The sequence below is a fragment of the Aquarana catesbeiana genome, linkage group LG04 (assembly GCF_042186555.1).
Source record: "Aquarana catesbeiana isolate 2022-GZ linkage group LG04, ASM4218655v1, whole genome shotgun sequence".
Taxonomy (NCBI): Eukaryota; Metazoa; Chordata; class Amphibia; order Anura; family Ranidae; genus Aquarana; species Aquarana catesbeiana.
The window spans coordinates 57748693-57768735 of record NC_133327.1 but is presented as its reverse complement, the minus strand read 5'-3'; the positions used below and the strand labels follow the sequence as shown (position 1 = coordinate 57768735).

The window sequence follows — 20043 nt, the reverse complement described above, 5'->3', positions numbered from 1 at the left end:
ATACCAGTGTTTGCAGTGTTTTATCAACTTGTAGAAGAAAAAAGGAAGCTTATTCAAATAGGAGATTCCCTTCCTGTGTTTTCTAGATCAGTCATAATACAAGAGTGGCACAGCTACAGACTCATGCTGGCCAAAGATGGATTGAAATTCAGCCACTTTAGTAGGGATCAAGAGAATTTAAATCCATGTGTTGCTCATTGCTCAAGGAACCCTTAGGAATCTCTGGAGGAACCAAACTCCTTAACGCCTCCTAAACGCAACCCCTCATACTTCATCCTTTTTCTGTTGTAGTCAGAAGTTTTTTTTCTTAAAGGCCAAGTTCACCTTTTGGAACATGTGTTCTATCCCTATTTAGGGTGGAACATGAAACATGTTCCAGCTTCTGCCGCCAGTTCCCTTGATCCCCCTTTCAATGTTACATCAGACCAGGGATCTTCTCTCCGGGCCCGCTCACATGACCGTGTCATTCATTCACAGTTTCCTGTGAATAAATGAATTACAAGTACCATCAGCCACTGCGGCTTATGGTTTGTAATTTTGAATGAACTGCAAGGGCGCTGGTCATCGCTCTCCTAGTTCATTCACAAACCCTGATCAGGGGTACAATGCTTTCCAGGCTCCCTAGGGAAAAAATAAATGCACTTTTTTCTGCACCTTTTGTTATTTTAAAGAAATAGCCGTTTATTTGTGTCTACGTGCAAAGTGAATGTAAATGGGAGTGACTTTATAATTATCAATCAGCTGCTGTACTTGAAGGGTTCCAATAAGGAAAGTGGCAGGGTCCACATCCCTTTAGATGCGATTAACCTTTGGGAGTATCTCACCAAAAATGAGATTTTTGTTGCAGGGGAATAACCAAAATCTAGAATATAAACAAAAAAGTCAGTGCTACTACCCATACATCACATAGAAAACAGAGCTCCCAGGTGTTCGATACACAGTCGCTGGCTGAGTAGAGTAATGAGGAAAAGATGATCTGCACTCTGGTGATTGCTCTTAAATATGTTGTATTTATTGTCAAGCCACAATGACCAAACGCAAATGAGAACAGTTGACGAGTTTCAGCCTATAAGGCCTTAGTCATTATGACTAAGGCCTTATAGGCTGAAACGCGTCAACTGTTCTCATTTGCGTTTGGTCATTGTGGCTTGACAATAAATACAACATATTTTAAGAGCAATCGCCAGAGTGCGGATCATCTTTTCCCCAATAACCAAAATCCGATTTGTGTCTTAATGTAGACATCTGGGAAAATCAGTGAGCCAATCACACAAGCAGGAAATACAATTTCTGGGAAGGTGGGGGGCTTACAATTGTATATGCCTATATAAAAAAAAAAAAATTATAATTTTTCTTTTTCCCCCCACAAACATGGAGTTGCCCTTCAAAAACCCTAAGAGATTACAAATGTGGACACATTTGTTAGTATCCTTACAGCTCATTGAAACAATGGTTAATTCCTCCAGAAAAGTGATGAAATTAGAAGCAATTGTCCTGTATATGTCTGCCCGTTTCTCACGCGTTTTAGGCTACATTCACATGAACACATACAACCATAGACAGGGTTTTTCTTTAGGCAGGGGCTGGCAAGAGCTGCATGCAAGCCACCCATTTATGTGTAACGAGAAACACTGGCTGCACAGACAAAGCCACTCTTCTCAATTTGACATCTATGCGAGTGCAGGTGAGCAGCCCAGAAAGAACACTATCTGCATTCAGAGCTACTAGTAATAGCACTATCCATCACGTTTTGATCAATAGTAGGCTCAAAGGAAGAAGACCCAAGAGCGCTCCACTGTTGTAATAAAAACAGCTAGACTGGAATTTGGTATAATGCATACTGCCCAGTACAAAGAAAATTGTACCCACCGTGAAACATTGAGGAGGATTGGTTATGTTTTGGAGATGCTTGTCTTGTCCGACACGGGTGCTTTGAATCTGTGCAGGCCACAATGAAATCTTAACCCTCTAATGAAATTGTGGACTTGCCTTTTTTTTTTTTTTTTTTTTTTTTTTTTTTTTTAGGAAGCTCTGTTTCAGTCACAAGTCATGGGACCTCAAACAAGATAAATTCCCAAAATACACAGTAAAAAGCACCCAAGAAAGGCTAAGAACAAAACATTGGCCATTCTTAAGGGGCCGTCTATGAGCCCTGATCTGAGCCTCAGTCATCTACAGAAAACACTAAAACATTCTGGAAAAGACGCTCCTCAAACCTGAGATAGCTGGAGCAGTTTGTTTAAGAAGAATGGGCCAACCAGCCTGCTGGCAGGTGCAGAAGTCTCCTTGGAAGCTACAGAAATGAATTGTTTGCAGTCACTGCCTGTAAAAGGTTGTGCAGCAAGATATTAAATTATTGGTCCCATCAATGTAATCCTTAGCATTAAATATATTTTGTTGCATCAAAATTTAAAAGCAATCAAAAAAGTCAGGCTGAACAAGAGAAAAATCAATCCATTCCCCCACATCCTTGCTAACCGAGTGAATGCAGGAATCCCCACCACTGGCTTTTGTTTTCAACAGGGCTGTCGAACAATGACAGCATTGGATAAGATGAAGTCACTTGTTTGGCTGATAATTTATGCCCGGCTCGGTTTATCAAGCTGGGTAAGTACTGACAGGGCCACCCACGGTTTGAATGCATTGAGCATTCAGTGATGGGTGTTGGTTTTAAGGGATGGGTATCATTGCCCAATGCAAGAACAGGGCAAGTATGCTTTATCTCCTTTGGCTTCAGTTTACACCAACTCATCCCTAAAAAAAGGACAGGTTTCATGTTTGCACAGTACTTTCCAACAAGCTGTCACGCAACCCAACACAACGTGGCACATAACTTGAAGTGTAGGTAAAAAGAAAGCACTGAGAAAAATAAAAAATGCAGCGCTAAGAGAATAATTTTACCCCAAAACACACTTTCTAGGAAAGAACATTCGCTAAATGTGTACGTGAATGAAATCTACGGACATATCATAGTCACATATGTAAACAAAATATATTAATGTCCATCCAGTGACCACACCTAAAATATTAGTCTAATCAGGATCAGTCTCATCAATGAGTCGTCCTGTCGTGAAACTTATATAGTTCATGTAAGAAATGACAATAAGGTCAGTGCAGTCTCTATACAGGAAATAGCATGGTGTAATCCTCCTTCAAGGCTCAGATAGTAAACATAACTTCACACATAATGACAGATGTGCATCCGATGATAAAGGTAATGGGTACTCTTACCCCAGAGTGTGGACCCACACACCAGCGGTGGTGAGTCAGTCAAGCATGGAACAATACCCCATGATGGATCTTCTAGCCAGGATTCCTATAGACCAAGTGAGGCGTGACGGCATCCACATCCAGGGAGTTCCATATGGAATGGTAATCATCCGAATCCCAGAGACAAAGGTATGTTACTTATTCCTTGCTCCAGCAGGCTTCCACTACGCTGTGTGATCAGTTCTCAAAGCCTCTTCTCTTTGTGTGTTCGGCAGTCACACTCTGACATTGTAACGTTCAATGTAGGACCAGCATGAGTGTTTCTGGCTGGATTCGGATGATTACCATTCCATATGAAAAAAAAATATCAAGAAAAACGCATTTCAAAAAAGTTATAAATTGATTTGCATTTTAATGAGTGAAATAAGTATTTGATCCCCTATCAGCAAGATTTCTGGCTCCCAGGTGTTTTCTATACAGGTGACGAGCTGAGATTAGGAGCACTATCTTAAAGGAAGTGCTCCTAATCTCAGCTTGTTACCTGTATAAAAGACACCTGTCCACAGAAGCAATCAGATTTTAATCTCTCCACCATGGCCAAGACCAAAGAGCTGTCCAAGGAAGTCAGGGACAAGATAGCATGATACAAAATGTTATTTTACTCACTGAACTACAACTCAAATTATAAGTATTTGATCCCCAAGCAAAACATGACTTGGTACTTGGTGGAGAAACCCTTGCTGGCAAGCACAGAGGTAAGACGGTTCTTCTTGTTGGTTACCAGGTTTGCACACATCTCAGGAGGGATTTTTATCCACTCTTTACAGATCTTCTCCAAATCCTTAAGGTTTCTTGGCTGTCGCTTGGCAACTCAAAGTATCAGCATAAATTTTCTATAGGATTAAGGTCTGGAGACAGGCTAGGCCACTCCATGACCTTAATGTGCTTCTTCTTGAGCCACTACTTTGTTGCCTTGGCAGTATGTTTTGAGTCATTGTCATACTGGAAGACCCAGCCACAACTCATCTTCAGTGTTCTGGCTGAGGGAAGAAGGTTCACATCCAGGATTTTAGAATACATGACCCTGTCCATTGGCCCCTGAATGCAGCAAAGTCGACCTGTACCTTTAGCAGAGAAACAACCCCAAAGTATGTTTCCACCTCCATGCTTGACTGTAGGGATGGGGTTCTTAGGGTCATAGTCAGCATTTTTCTTCCTCAAAACACAGTCTAGTTAATGCCAAAGAGCTCAATTTTGGTCTCATCTGACCACAGCACTTTCTCCCAGTCCTTCTCTGAATCATTTAGATGTTCATTGGCAAACTTCAGACGGGCCTGTGCAGCCTTCTTGAGGAGGGGGACCTTGTTGGCGCTGCAGGATTTCAATCAATGGTGGCGTATTGTGTTACCAATGGTTTGTTTGCTGAATGTGGTCCCAACTGCCCTGAGATAATTCACAAGCTCCCCCAGTGTAGTTCTGGGCGGATCCCTCACTTTTCTCATAAATATTCTTACCCCATAAGGCAAAATCTTGCATGGAGCTCCAGACTGAGGGCAATTGATGGTTATTTTGTATTTCTTCCATTTGCGAAATAACGCTTCAACAGTTGTCTCCTTCTCACCCAGCTTCTTGCTGATGGTCTTGTAGCCTATTTCAGCCTTGTGCGGGTCTACAATCTTGTCCCGGATGTCTTGTGACAGCTCTTTGGTCTTTCCCATGATGGCGAGGTTTGAATGGAAGAAAGATTCTGTGGACAAGTGTCTTTTATACACATAACGAGTTGTCGTTAGGACAGGACTAATCTTTATACCACATGAGCACATACTGTAGCCAGTCTGTGGGAGCCAGAATTGTTGGTTGGTAGGGGATCAAATACTTATTTCACTCACTGTACTACAACTCAATGTATAACATTTGTATCATGTGGATTTTTGATTGATATTCTGTGTCTATCCTTTAAAATACACCCATGATAAATTATAGACCCTTCATTTCTTTGAAAGTTCGCAAACTTACAAAACCTGCAGTGGATCAAATAATTATTTTCCCCACTGTATATATGGATAACCCAATTAGCACGGGGTAGATCACCCACAGATTACAGAAGGCCTACTACAAACATTTGCCTAACACAAAAAAGCAACGACTAGCATTGAGGTTAGATTAGTATAGGTTCTGACCCCTTGTGACTTGCTATAAGTCACTGGACAGAAGCTTTTTCGTAATAAAAAGGGCCCTTTTGAAAATTATATTTCTGTTAAAAATAGTAATACATTTCACAGCCTGATCACTGGGGTAGAGGAGACTGAGGGAATGCTTTCTGCCTGCAGCCGACTGACATCACCTCAGTCTAGGCCATGGATGCCCTCCAGCTGTTGCAGAACTACAAGTCCAATGAGGTCTTACAAGGCTGACCGTTACAAGCATGACTCCCACAGGCAGAGGCATGATGGGAATTGTAGTTCAACAGCCGGAGGGCCACAGCTTTAGCACCCATGGTCTAGGCAAAGTCACCAAACTAAAGCTCAGGTACTGTTACTGAATGATGTAAGGCAAAGCTTTTTTTGAAAAACACTATGATCAAATTAACTACCATTTCAAGAATTTATACATGCAGACATGTTAAAGTGATGCTAAACACACTGTTTCATTTACATTGTCCCGTCTATTTCTGTATGTACCACTGGAATCGGCGTTTGGAAGCAGAGGTGACCGCAGCAGAGAGTATGTGAGGCAGGTGGCATGCAGCGTATACAGCCGCTCAGGGTCCTGGCATCCACGAGACCCTGAGTGTAATAATATGCCCAAACCATTGTGAATCCATTTTGGATTTAGCACAATAAAGCTGCTTGTACAGCACTATACTCATTAATTATATATAGGGCTGGGAGATTTTCCCAAAAAAAAAAAAAAAAAAACAAAACAAAAAAAAAAAAAAAAAAAAAACTCCATTCACGATTCAAATCTTTTTTTTTTTGGACACTGCGCCGGTCCTGAGGAGCCGCGGGCAGGAGTTCTTAGGTGAGGCTGCGGCTTCGGCCTAGTGCGTGGCGTCCGGCCTCGCGGACTAGGCCGAAGCCGCGGCCTCGCCTAAAAACTCCTGCCCGCAGCTCCTCAGGAGCGACGCGGTGAAAATAAAAAAAAAAAATCTAAAAAAAAAAAATCTAAAAAAAAAAAATCGATTTGCTTAGATTTTGAATCGATTTGACCTCTCAACTCAATTCAAGATTTAAATAGATTTTTCCCGCAGCCCTAATATATATATATATATATATATACACACCAATTTGATGTAGTGTGCGGCGTATGGTCTGAGCACTGACAGGCTGACCCCCCCACCCCTTCAACCTCTGCAGCAATGCTGGCAGCACTCATATGTTTATTTCCCAAAGACAACTGGCTATGGTGCTGAGCATGTGCACTCAACATCTTTGGTCGACCACGGCGAGGCCTGTTCTGAGCGGAACCTGTCCTGTTAAACCGCTGTATGGTCTTGTCCATTGTGCTGCAGCTCAGTTTCAGGGTCTTGGCAATCTTCTTATAGCCTAGGCCAGGGGTAGGCAACCCCCGGCACCGGTGCCGCAAGCGGCACGCAAAGCCTCTTTTGCCGGCACGCGACTCCCTCCCCAACAGCAGCGCAGGGAAGTATCAGTGAGACACTAATGCATTCCAATTTCAGAATTCCCCACGTCGCATCTGCAGTGAGGGGGAGGCACTGCACCCCCACACATTGTAAAAGATGGGAAACATTGTTTGGTTCTCTTACTTTGCTGTAGCTGCGATCGAAATCTTTTGTGATGGGGAAGAGATTGGGTGCAGTCCTGCTGGAGTGGGGTGGCGGTCCCTGTTTTCAGGAGGAGGAGGACTGTCATTGGCCACTGCCAAAGCCAATCATAATCCTGCTAGCCCCGTCCACCATCTGGGAGGAAGATGACTCGCTTGGTTGCCACTACCAATCTCAGAAAGAAGGGATTTCACTGTGATTGAGAAAACCACAATCAGGTGACAGTTTGGGGAATTACTGTTGAGCTTCTGGGAACTTTATTGAAATTATTCCTGAAACTTTGTGTCACTTACTACTGAACCCCTGCACTCTGTGTCCCTTTAAGCCACGACCAGTATTCAGCACAATGAAAATCACACCCAACCACTTTTTCTCAGCTGGGGGGGCCCAACTTATGATCCTGCACACAGGCCCACTGCTTTCAGAAAATGCCCCTGACCTGAGCTCATCATTGCGCATCCATTCCAGATGCTTGCATGTGACATCACACACAAGCACGTGGGCTGGATGAAAGAGGTGGATCAGCAGGAAGAGTGTGCCAGGACAGGTAGATGTGTCTCATCTCTGCTTCCTTTCACCAGTCTTCATATCACGCATATCATAGATGAGAAGAGGGTACAGCGGTGGAGCAGATGAGCAGGGGGGTACAGCGGTGAGGAAAATGAGCAGGAGGGGTTCAGAGGTAGAACAGAATAGCAGGAGGGTACAGCAGTGGGGCAGATGTGCAGGAGGTACAGTGGTGGAAGAGATAAGAAGGGGGTTCAGCAGTGGGATAGAAGAGTAGGGGGTACAGTGAGAGGCCAGATGAGTAGGGGGTTCAGTGTTGGGCCAGTAGAGCAGGGGAGTTCAGTGTTGGGGCAGAAAAGAAGGGGTGGTAGATGTGTAAGGTGGTGTATTGGTGGAGCAGATGAGCAGGGGGTTACAGTGGTAGGGCAGGAGAGCAGGGGGTACAGAGGTGAGACAGATGTGCAGAAGCTACATTGGTGGGGCAGATGATAAATCGGGTTACAGTGGTGGGGCAGATGAGCAGATGGGTTCAGTGTTAGGAAGATGAGAAGGTGATTCAGTAGTGAGACAGAAGAGCATGGGATACGGCGGTGAAGCAGATGTCCAGGGAGGTACAGTGGTGGGGCAGATGAGAAAAGGGGTACATTGATGGGGCAGATGAGCAGAGGGGTTACAGTGGCGGGACAGAAGAGCAAGGAGGTACAGTGGTGACGCAGATGTGCAGGAGGTACAGTGGTGGGAGGGATGAGTAGGGGGTTCAGTAGTGGGACAGAAAAGCAGGGGGGTACAGTGATAGGGCAGATGAGCAGGGGATTACAATGGTAGGAAAGATGAGAAGGGGGTTTAGTGTTGGGGCAGAGGAGAAAGGAGGTACTTTGCTGGAACAGATGAGCAGGGGGTTACAGCGGTGGGGCAGGGGGTTACAGCGGTGGGGCAGAGGAGCAAGGAGGTACATCGGTGGAACACATGAGCAGAGGGAGCAGAGGTGGGGCAGATGAGAAAAGGGGTTACAGTGGTGGAGCAGATGAGCAGATAAGTTCAGTGTTAAAACAAATGAGAAGATGGTTCAGTGGTGGGGCAGAGGTGCAGGGTAGTACAGTGGTGGGGCAGAGGTGGAGGGTAGTACAGTGGTGGGGCAGAGGTGGAGGGTAGTACAGTGGTGGGGCAGAGGTGCAGGGTAGTACAGTGGTGGGGCAGAGGTGCAGGGTAGTACAGTGGTGGGGCAGAGGTGCAGGGTAGTACAGTGGTGGGGCAGAGGTGCAGGGTAGTACAGTGGTGGGGCAGAGGTGCAGGGTAGTACAGTGGTGGGGCAGAGGTGCAGGGTAGTACAGTGGTGGGGCAGAGGTGCAGGGTAGTACAGTGGTGGGGCAGAGGTGCAGGGTAGTACAGTGGTGGGGCAGAGGTGCAGGGTAGTACAGTGGTGGGGCAGAGGTGCAGGGTAGTACAGTGGTGGGGCAGAGGTGCAGGGTAGTACAGTGGTGGGGCAGAGGTGCAGGGTAGTACAGTGGTGGGGCAGAGGTGCAGGGTAGTACAGTGGTGGGGCAGAGGTGCAGGGTAGTACAGTGGTGGGGCAGAGGTGCAGGGTAGTACAGTGGTGGGGCAGAGGTGCAGGGTAGTACAGTGGTGGGGCAGAGGTGCAGGGTAGTACAGTGGTGGGGCAGAGGTGCAGGGTAGTACAGTGGTGGGGCAGAGGTGCAGGGTAGTACAGTGGTGGGGCAGAGGTGCAGGGTAGTACAGTGGTGGGGCAGAGGTGCAGGGTAGTACAGTGGTGGGGCAGAGGTGCAGGGTAGTACAGTGGTGGGGCAGAGGTGCAGGGTAGTACAGTGGTGGGGCAGAGGTGCAGGGTAGTACAGTGGTGGGGCAGAGGTGCAGGGTAGTACAGTGGTGGGGCAGAGGTGCAGGGTAGTACAGTGGTGGGGCAGATGTGCAGGGTAGTACAGTGGTGAAACAGATTTGCAGGGGGGGCAGTGATTTGAGGTGTGAAGGTGCATGAATTGGGGCTCATCTGAGGTATGAGTGCAGGATGTTAATTTCTCACTACTAAAGTAGTTTACAGCATTTACTTTATAAAAAAAACCTTTTCGTGTTTGAGAGTGTGAAATTGACATTTTTGTTATAAAATCGGCACGCTTCAATTTGTTTGAAAACATTTTTTGGCACACTGTTCTCAAAAGGTTGCCTACCCCTGGCCTAGGCCATCTTTATGTATGACAACAATTCTTTTTTTCAGAACCTCAGAGAGTTCTTTGTCATGAAGTACCATGTTGAACTTCCAGTGACCAGTATGACAGAGTGAGAGCGATAAAACCAAATTTAACACACCTGCTCCCCATTCAATGAATAATAGCACATTATGACTTAAACCACCCGGGGCCCCAATTTTTATTTTTTTGGGTGCCGGTTACTACCGCTTTAGTGGGCATGGAGGAGGGAGGAAGGGAGGGAGTGAGTGAGCTGTCATTTACCACTGTGTATACGCCTACATGTGTGACTATTGTCAAATGGGCTGCTCGGATACGATAGGGAGAAAATGCTCAGCATAAAAACTCCCTGAAAACTGAGCATGTGCAGAGTTGCCACTACCGCTGCAAAATCCTGAGCTGAATTGGGGACATGAACAGAAGATGGAGATAGATAGGATCAACCAGGTTTTTTTGCAGAATACAGAAAACAAATCTCAGTGACTGAGTGTGTATGAACAGCATTTATTGATAGTTTTTTATGATATGGGTTTAGTGACAGCAAGTTACTGAAAAGTCTAATTTGTGGATGTTCAGGCAAAACTTAACACACATACTAAACCTGCTCCCTGCCACATTCTAAACCTAATCTATCTAACCCTGTAAAGCAAAAATCGCTATACTTATCCGTTCTGCAGCGGATCCGGTCCGGTCCCAGCATCAGCTTCAGTGAGGAGGCGGGTGCAGGAGATGCAGCCGACAATGGAAGCCCCATAGTAAGTCTATGGGTGACGTCACTTCCCAGGCATTTCTCAGCTGTTGTCGGTCCTCTCTTGCACACAGTTTCCGCCACTGGAGACTGGACCGGATGGGCTGCAGAATAGGCAAGTACAGCGATTTTTGCTTTATAGGATTAGGTATGATGAAGTCCCTGTTCACTCCTCTGATTTGTTATGCTCTGCCCATCACACAATAGGAATATCATTGTTGTCTATGTGGGCCATTCACATCTATGCAACTGTGCTACTGTGTGGCTTGGAAAAACGTGAAGGTGCTTCATTTGGTGCTCTTTTGGCCCCGTAGTCTTCAATAGGAGAACATGAAGAACCCATTAAAAAAAACAAATGAAAATGCACACAGGTATGACTCTAACCTAACATATTAGTGTTGGGAATTCGGGAATGTCAAGTCATAGTTTGGCCTTTGACAGAGCAGCTGAACAGCTATGAAGTTCCTAAAAGATATAAGAATCTAACATGCGACTCACCTTGCCAGCATCCATGCCAGACTGAAATGTCAGTTTTGGGTGGAGTTGGGGCTTTAAAGACCGATAAATGCCAGGACACACACACCCACAATTCCAGCATTACTAAAGGACGAATCCTTAGCAGTTCACAGCCAGCACACAAGAGAAAATCTCTGCAGCATAACAGCTGATTGGTCCCGACATTCCTGCAACAGCACATGACTGCACTGTGCACATCGGTGAGGGGGTGCCAGCTACGAGGCTTCATGCAGCCAGATTAATAATCGTGCACAGTGCCAGCGACATCAGTCTCCAGCTAGAAAAGTCAATCAATATGATCCAGTCCCGGGGTGATTAATACGGGCTCATGCCCAGAGTGGAGTGATGAGAACCAGAGCAGGCAATTCTCTGCCAGTTTATTCAGAAGGACCCTGCCATGTTATTTGCCTGTAACCAGCAAAGTATTACCAGCAGCCGCTTAACCATCATGCACAGGATACACTCTCTTATACATGATTTAAAGAGGAATCCGGGCAAAGCCAGTTGTCAGAACACATCAGTTGTCTTTAATGGTTATGTGACATCCCTTACTGCAAAAAACTCAGCTCTGCCCCGTGAAAGATGCTGACCCCTACCTAGACTCTTCACTAACAAAACACCCCCCCAACCTTTTCCCAATGTAAATACTAGACAGGTGCGAATAAGACGCACTGTGGGTATGATTTTGTATCATTCAGACCTCTCTGGGATTTAATCCTCCAGTGCAGGCGCTCACAGTTGTACTTCATGACAGTCCAAGAAATGTGTCCCACACAAAAGGACACTCAAAAAATGTTTTCAAGTCAGCAAAGTCCTCCAGCAACTCCCTAGCACGCACCCGAGATAACCTGAGGTCACCCTCTCTCTGTATTCATCCAACATCCCCATAGGCAACACTTGCTTAGCAGGCATTTTACAATGGGAATCTGTATTCTTAGCTCTACTGTGTAAAGCATATCCGGATTACCAGATGTGTAGCTGTACAAACTCCAGAAAGTAATATCCTCTCTATAGTTCCTGATCAGATGGAAAATAGCCAGCCTTTTAGTGGTGCTGCAAAATAATGCTGATTAATGATAATGTAACATGTATAAATGGCCATTCGTCTTCAACTGTATCTCCAAACCCGGGAAGCAAAATGCCAAACCAGCGCCAAGTCTAATTACGATAGAAGTTTGAAATTACACTACTGCCATCTGCTGGTAAAAGATATGAATGCATGCATATTAGCAGATATCTCACTCTAAGACTAGATTGTGAATTCAAATTCAGAATACTTTAATTCCAAAGGGACATTACTACTTACTGTGTTGTGCGTTTTAGCATATTGCATCATTTTTATTTATTTGACGTGCCACATAGTAACACTTTATTTATGTAACTTCAAAGAACATTGCATTGCCATCCAGTGTGCTGAGGAAAAATGCAGACATGCTGCATTTTTCTAAAAGTTTTTCTAAAGCTACAACAGTAAAATAAGTCTGTAAATGCAGCAAAGCATGCTTGTTATACTCATTGTGAAACCTATGGGGTTAATCCTCTGCATTGTGTAAAAAGGCTGTTTGATCCTGTCTTCTCTGATCCTCCTCTTCCACAGTCCTCAATCTATCTGCTGATACAACAGAGCCTTGGGGGCACTCTGCACATGCTTAGTTTGGGTTTTTCTAAAGTTTGTTTTGTTTTTTCTTGGAAATGTACATGTGATCAGCAAAAGGACAATCAGCACTGTCCAGGGGGTCAGGGGTCCTGCAGCCTCATAGGACAGTCACAGTAGAAGGAAAACTCCTCATACAAGCTTTAACCAGACACTGATAGAAGTCACAAGACTGCTATATACTGCTGATGATAAAAAGGTATTTAGTAGTTGAAATTTACTAAAATAATTGCAGTTCTGTGTACTGTGGGAGACCAGATATAGTGAATGCACGGTCCTGGGTTTAGTAACACTAACTGCACCCCACACATTACATCAGCATTATGGTGTTAAAGGGGCACATAGAAAACTTTTGTTTTCTATGCACTCTAGCTGTGACCTGCGTTTATCCAGTGCAGAAATATGTGGGTTATCGCAGATAGATACTTTCGCCTAGCAGTAAGAAGGGTCGCTGGTTCGAATCCCAACCACGACACTACCTGCCTGGAGTTTGCATGTTCTCCCTGTGCCTGCGTGGGTTTCCTCCGGGTACTCCGGTTTCCTCCCACACTCCAAAGACATGCTGGTAGGTTAATTGTATCCTGTCTAAATTGTCCCTAGTATGTATGAATGTGAGTTAGGGACCTTAGATTGTAAGCTCCTTGAGGGTGGGGACTGATGTGAATGTACAATGTATATGTAAAGAGCTGCGTAAATTGACGGCGCTATACAAGTACCTGAAATAAATAAAAATAAAATAAATAGAGTGCACAAGATCTAACTGACCTCTGGTGGAGGATAAAATTACTGGAGGTCAACTGTTTTTTTGTTTTTTTTTTCAGATAATGTAGTTTAACATGATTTTCAGTAATTCCAACCTGAATAGTAATGATCTACACCTTTTACAAATTCCCTCAACTGTCTGATTTCAGGGTAGAGATAATTGCCAACAGTGGACTAGACTGCAATGCAATTCACAGCAGTAGAACCATAATGAAGTAGGCTCCCCCGGGATTTGGCTTTGTTTACATCTACCCAGTAAGGACTTACCTGCACCAGAATGCATCGAGTACGGGACACTAGTCTACAAAATTACCCCAACAGGTTCTCTTTAACGGCTTCAGGACTTAGTATGTTAAAAAGATATAAAAAAAAAAAAAAAAAGTTTTTTTCGAGACATATCACTAGCATCCAGCTCTTCTCCTACTGCCAGCACTTACCAGTTGTCAAAATGACAGGCGGTAACGGGCTTTAACCACTTCAGCCCCGGAGGATTTTCCCCCTTAATGACCAGGCCATTTTTTGCGATATGGCACAGCGCCGCTTTAACTGACAATTGCGCGGACGTGCGACGCTGTACTCAAACAAAAATTGATATCCTTTTTTTCCCCCCACAAATAGAGCTTTCTTTTGGTGGTATTTGATAATCTCTGCGGTTTTTATTTGTTGTTGCGTTAAACAAAAAAAGTGTGACAATTTTGAAAAATTGCTTTTGCTATAATATAAAAAAAAAATCTCTTCATCAGTTTAGACCAATTTGTATTCTTCAACATTTTTTTTTTACAAAAATAACGCAACAAGCGTATATTGGTTTGTGCAAAAGTTATAGCGTCTACAAAATAGAGAATAGATTTAAAGGCATGATTTTTAATTTTTTTTTACTAGTGATGGCAGCCATCTGCGATTTTTGACAGGATTGCGGCGGACAGATCGGACACTTGACACATTTTTGGGACAATTGACATTTATACAGGGATCAGTGCCCAAAAAATGCAGTGATTACTGTGTAAATGTCACTGGTGGGGAACACTAGAGGGCAATCAAGGGGTTAAATGTGTTCGACTAGAGGAGACAACATATGGCTGTTCCTGATTACTAGGATTGCTACTCTCCTGACAGAACCCACATCCCCGTTCTGGTTCTCGAGCATCAGGTCCCCCGCCTGTTATAGCTGTTTAAAGGGCCGACGTACAGCTACGGTGATTTGCGGGAACGAGCGGACCTGCCGCAGTATGATAGCAGCTGGTTGACTAGTGGTTAATTTAAACAGCAGTAGTAGCTGTCAAAATGTACAGTGCCTTGAAAAAGTATTCATACCCCTTGAAATTTTCCACATTTGGTCATGTTACAACCAAAAATGTAAATGTATTTTATTGGAATTTTAAGTGACAGACCAACACAAAGTGGCACATAATTGTGAAGTGGAAGGAAAATGATAAATGGTTTTCAATTTTTTTTACAAAAAATATGTGAAAAGTGTGGTGTACATTTGTATTCAGCCCCCCTGAGTCAATACTTTGTAGAACCACCTTTCACTGCAATTATAGCTGCAAGTCTTTTTGGGGATGTCTCTACCAGCTTTGCACATCTAGAGAGTGACATTTTTGCCCATTCCTCTTTGCTAAATAGCTCAAATTCTGTCAGATTGGATGGAGAGCTTCTGTGAACAGCAATTTTCAAGTCCTACCACAGATTCTCAATTGGATTTAGGTCTAGACTTTGACTGGCCATTCTAACACATGAATATGCTTTGATCTAAACCATTCCATTGTAGCTCTGGCTGTATGTTTAGGGTCGTTGGCCTGCTGGAAGGTGAACCCCTTGCTACAGTCTCAATCTTTTGCACACTAACAGGTTTTCTTCTAAGACGGCCCTGTATTTGGCTTCATCCATCTTCCCATCAACTCTGACCAGTTTCCCTGTCACTGCTGAAGAAAAGTATCCCCACAACATGATGCGGCCACCACCATGTTTCACGGTGGGGGTGATGCATTCAGGGTGATGTGCAGTGTTAGTTTTCTGCCACACATAGCGTTTTGTTTTTAGGCCAAAAAGTAAAATTTTGGTCTCATCTAACCTGTCCCCCACAAGGCCTCTCGCAAACTGCAAACTTCTTATGGCTTTCTTTCAACAATGGCTTTCTTCTTTCCACTCTTCCATAAAGGACAGATTTGTGGAGTGCACAACTAATAGTTTTCCTATGGACAGATTCTCTGGCCTGAGATGTGGATCTCTTCAGCTCCTCCAGAGTTAACATGGGCCTTTTGGCTGCTTCTCCGATTAATGCTCTCCTTGCCCGGCCTGTCAGTTTAGGTGGACGGCCATGTCTTGGTAGGTTTGCAGTTGTGCCATACTCTTTCTATTTTTGGATGATGGATTGAACAGTGCTTCATGAGATGTTCAAAGCTTTTTTTTTTTTTTTTTTTTTTTATAACCCAACCCTGCTTTAAATTTCTCCACAACTTTATCCCTGACCTGTCTGGTGTGTTTCTTGGCCTTCAGGATGCTGTTTGTTCACTAAGGATCTCTAACAAACCTCTGGAGGGCTTCACAGAACAGCTGAATTTATACTGAGAATAAATTACACACAGGCGGACTCTATTTACTAATTAGGTGACTTCTGAAGGCAATTGATTCCACTAGATTTTAGTTAGGGGTATCAGAGTAATAGGGGCTGAACAGGGCCGGACTGGGAATGAAAACTAGCCCTGGAAAAAATGTCATACCAGCCCCATAGCATTATTATACCAGCCCAACAGCATAACGTCATTATTTTCTTGTTCATAAAATGGAAAACCATGCGTTTTAAAGCACATTTAAAGAGTGCATTATATATAGATAAGGCACAGTGGCGGTGTTTGATGGGCACAGTGGCGGCGTTTGATGGGCACAGTGGCGGCGTTTGAGGGGCACAGTGGCGGCGTTTGAGGGGCACAGTGGCGGCGTTTGAGGGGCACAGTGGCGGCGTTTGAGGGGCACAGTGGCGGCGTTTGAGGGGCACAGTGGCTGCGTTTGAGGGGCACAGTGGCTGCGTTTGAGGGGCACAGTGGCTGCGTTTGAGGGGCACAGTGGCTGCGTTTGAGGGGCACAGTGGCTGCGTTTGAGGGGCACAGTGGCTGCGTTTGAGGGGCACAGTGGCTGCGTTTGAGGGGCACAGTGGCTGCGTTTGAGGGGCACAGTGGCTGCGTTTGAGGGGCACAGTGGCTGCGTTTGAGGGGCACAGTGGCTGCGTTTGATGGGCACAGTGGCTGCGTTTGAGGGGCACAGTGGCTGCGTTTGATGGGCACAGTGGCTGCGTTTGATGGGCACAGTGGCTGCGTTTGATGGGCACAGTGGCAGCGTTTAATGGGCACAGTGCCAGCGTTTAATGGGCACAGTGCCAGCGTTTAATGGGCACAGTGGTGGCAATTTATGGGTACAGTGGCTGCGTTTGATGGTACAGTGGCAGCGTTTAATGGGCACAGTGGCTGCATATGATGGGTACAGTGGCAGCATTTGATGGGCAGGGCACAGTGTTGGCAACCTATGGGCACAGTGGCAGCGTTTGATGGTATACAGCTTGAGAGAGAGAGAGAGAGAGAGAGAGAGAGAGAGAGAGAGAGAGAGAGAGAGAGAGAGAGAGAGAGATTTTTTTTAATGGCAGCAATTTATGGGTACAGTGGCTGCGTTTGATGGGCAGGGCACAGTGTTGGCAATCTATGGGCACAGTGGCAGCAGAGAGAGAGAGATTTTTTTTTTTTTTAATACCTTAATTCTTGTGCTGCAGCTGCACGGCTGGCCATTCACTTCTTTTCTCCTCGTGCAGATAGTGGGCGCTGCTGGCGAGGCGCCGCCGCACGGGATGAGTCATGAAGGCAAAAATTAAGCAGCACGGCGTTCTCCTCCCCCTCAGGCACACAGACAGAGGCATATTACTCGTCTAGATGATGAGTGTGGTGGGCGGCGCGCCGGAACGGAGGAGACACAGACAGTGACCAGTGACACAGGCACAGCCATTGCATAGTGCGGCGGCGGCCGCTGCTCTTTGCTGACACAGGCAGCGAGCGGCCCCAGCGGTACTTAGTGCAGCCAGCCTACTGGGATATTTCCCGGTATCCCGGTAGGCCAGTCCGGCCCTGGGGCTGAATACAAATGCACACCACACTTTTTAGATATTTGTAAAAAAAATGAGAACAAATAAGAGCAATTTTTCCCAGTTTGCAAACAACTTTGCAATTCTTTGTAACTTAAACGTCATTTTTGAGGCTTTGCAAAGTGTTACTAAACCCAGGACCCCACATTTTTGCTATATCCGGTCTCCCACAGTACACGGAAGATGGAAATGCAATTATTTTAGTAAATATTTTAATAAATCTTGTGACTTCTATTAGTGTCTGGTTAAAGCTTGTAAGAGGTGTTTTTATTCTCCTCTGACTGTCTTATGATGAAGTAGGACCCCTGACCTCTGTCTCAACAGTGCTGATTGGACCTGTGCTGATCACATGCACCCTCCCAAGAAAAAAAACACTCTTTAGCAATACACACCAAACTGAGCATGTGTAAAGTGACTCCAAAGGCTCTGTCTTATCAGGATATGGATTGGGGACAGTGGAAGGGGAGGATTAGAGAAGACAGGATCAAACAGCCTTTTTAGACAATTCACATTAACCCCTTAGGTGCAACAGTGAGTATAACAAGCATGCTTTACTGCATATACAGACTGATTTTACTGTTGTGGATTTAGTAACACTTTAAATTGGCAAATTTTAGAATAAAATGTATACTTTTTTTTACAGTGGAACTCTTTTTAGCACTGGAAAATAGTAAAAATGCTTTTTTTTGTATTTTTGTTTACAGGTTCCATGGAAAATAATTTTTTTATATTTTTTATACTTTGACAAAAACAATATTACAGAAAAAAAACCTGCAAAATAAATATACATATTACTATCATTTTTAAGTAATGACAGAATCCTACTATGCACACATCCAAAATATGATCTCTGCTGAAGGAGGTGGTTCTTTTCACATTGACATTGACATACCTCACCTTTAAATTAAATTCCTACCCCCCCCCCGTTCCCATGCTAACACAACATTTCTTATCAATTTCTTATCGATAACAAATCCCCCCCAAAAAAATGAATAACCTGTTAATACAAATCCCCCCCAAAAAAATGAATAACCTGTTAAGCACACCTGCTGTTACAGTATATATCCCTAATCATATACCCAAGTGGGTACAATCATGTCTTATCATTGAGCCAACTAAGAACGCTAGGATGGATGTGCTCTCATGCTTAGTGTGGTCAATTTGAAAGAGGAAAGCAGAGGGACTGGCAGGGACTCCAGGGATTTCACACAAAGAAAGCTGTACAAAGAGAACCGGATACTTTTTAACACAAGTACATACAGACTCTTATGAGGAGTATGAAATGTGGGGGTAACAATGGGGTAAACATCTTCACGAGTGGGGAAAAAAAAAAAAAAAAAGTCAAAATGCACCCTATGATATACTCTCAAGAATGACACTTGCAGGCCTCACACTAAGGTGTGGGGGGAAGCAGGTCCACTTCTTTTTGAGCTGTGCGACTTCTTGTCACTTCTTGCTGACTGATGTATGTCAAAGTCCTGGCATTGTTCAGCTGCTCCCTGACACAGACTCTCCAAAAAGGAAGGCAAACAAGGGTAGGAGAGCCAGCCGAATCACTACAGCTTCCAGGCTGTTGACCAACAACTTCAGCACCTTCCCAGACTGACTGGGGGCATCAGTTGTCAACCTTTCTATTTATCAGCAGGAAGTATTTGCACACCATCAAGTACCTGCATGGATATCCACTAAAGCTGACCAGCTCTTAGGAGTCAGATGCATGGGCAGATTCTGAAAGGACTTTTCTACAGAGGATTCCTAATCATTGACAGCCTCCTTATCTTGAGGAGGTTCCTCCAATCCTCTTGCAAAAAGTGAGGAGGGAAAGGAGAGTACCCAGTTGTGTCCCATGCATTCCAAGCCAGTAAGAACCCCAAGGAGCTTATCTTGCAGACCAGAAAGCGCTGCAAAAAAATTCCTGTCTTGATACAAAGGAAGCGGAGGATTGTGCACGTTAAAACTGTGAATATACCACATAAGGGCAGAAATTCCAAACAGATCTGACCATATGGGGAGCCACTTAATATGTGTTCCCCTACCTGGTAAAGGAATCTATGAGCCCATCCCATCACCCCCTCCACCTGCCTGCGTGAGAACATGGCTTGATAAGGATCTGTAGGCCTCACATCCCAAAGGGAGCAGCCACCCAGCTGAGTTTGCTGTAGACACAAGCCACAACAGCTCAGAGGCAGTAAGCCCCTGTGAACAAGCGTACCGGATACTTCTTGTGCCGTGTGCTTAGGCAAAATTGGTAAAATTCTGCCTAGCAAGGTCACCTGTTGTACTGCACCCTGAAGTGTTGAGGGAAGGAGGGCGCGGGTTTTGGGCAGGGCCGAGCCGTACTGTGTCAATGGACACGACTCAGGATCAAACATGCATGTGTGCCGCCATGGGTAGCAACCTCCTATGATGGCACATGGAGAAGAGAAGGAGCCCAGAGCACCGGCTGGGAAACCCAGAAGAGGAGGATTGGGGCTGCTCTGTGCAAAACCATTGCACAGATCAGGTAAGTATGACATGTTATTTAAAAAAAAA

At 44.8% G+C, this 20043-nt stretch overlaps 1 protein-coding gene across 1 annotated transcript in view; it reads right to left on the bottom strand.

The window, feature by feature from the left end:
- CDC5L (cell division cycle 5 like) overlaps positions 1 to 20043 on the bottom strand; it is a 109311-nt gene that overhangs the window by 24620 nt on the left and 64648 nt on the right. The gene's annotated exons all lie outside the window — the stretch shown is intronic.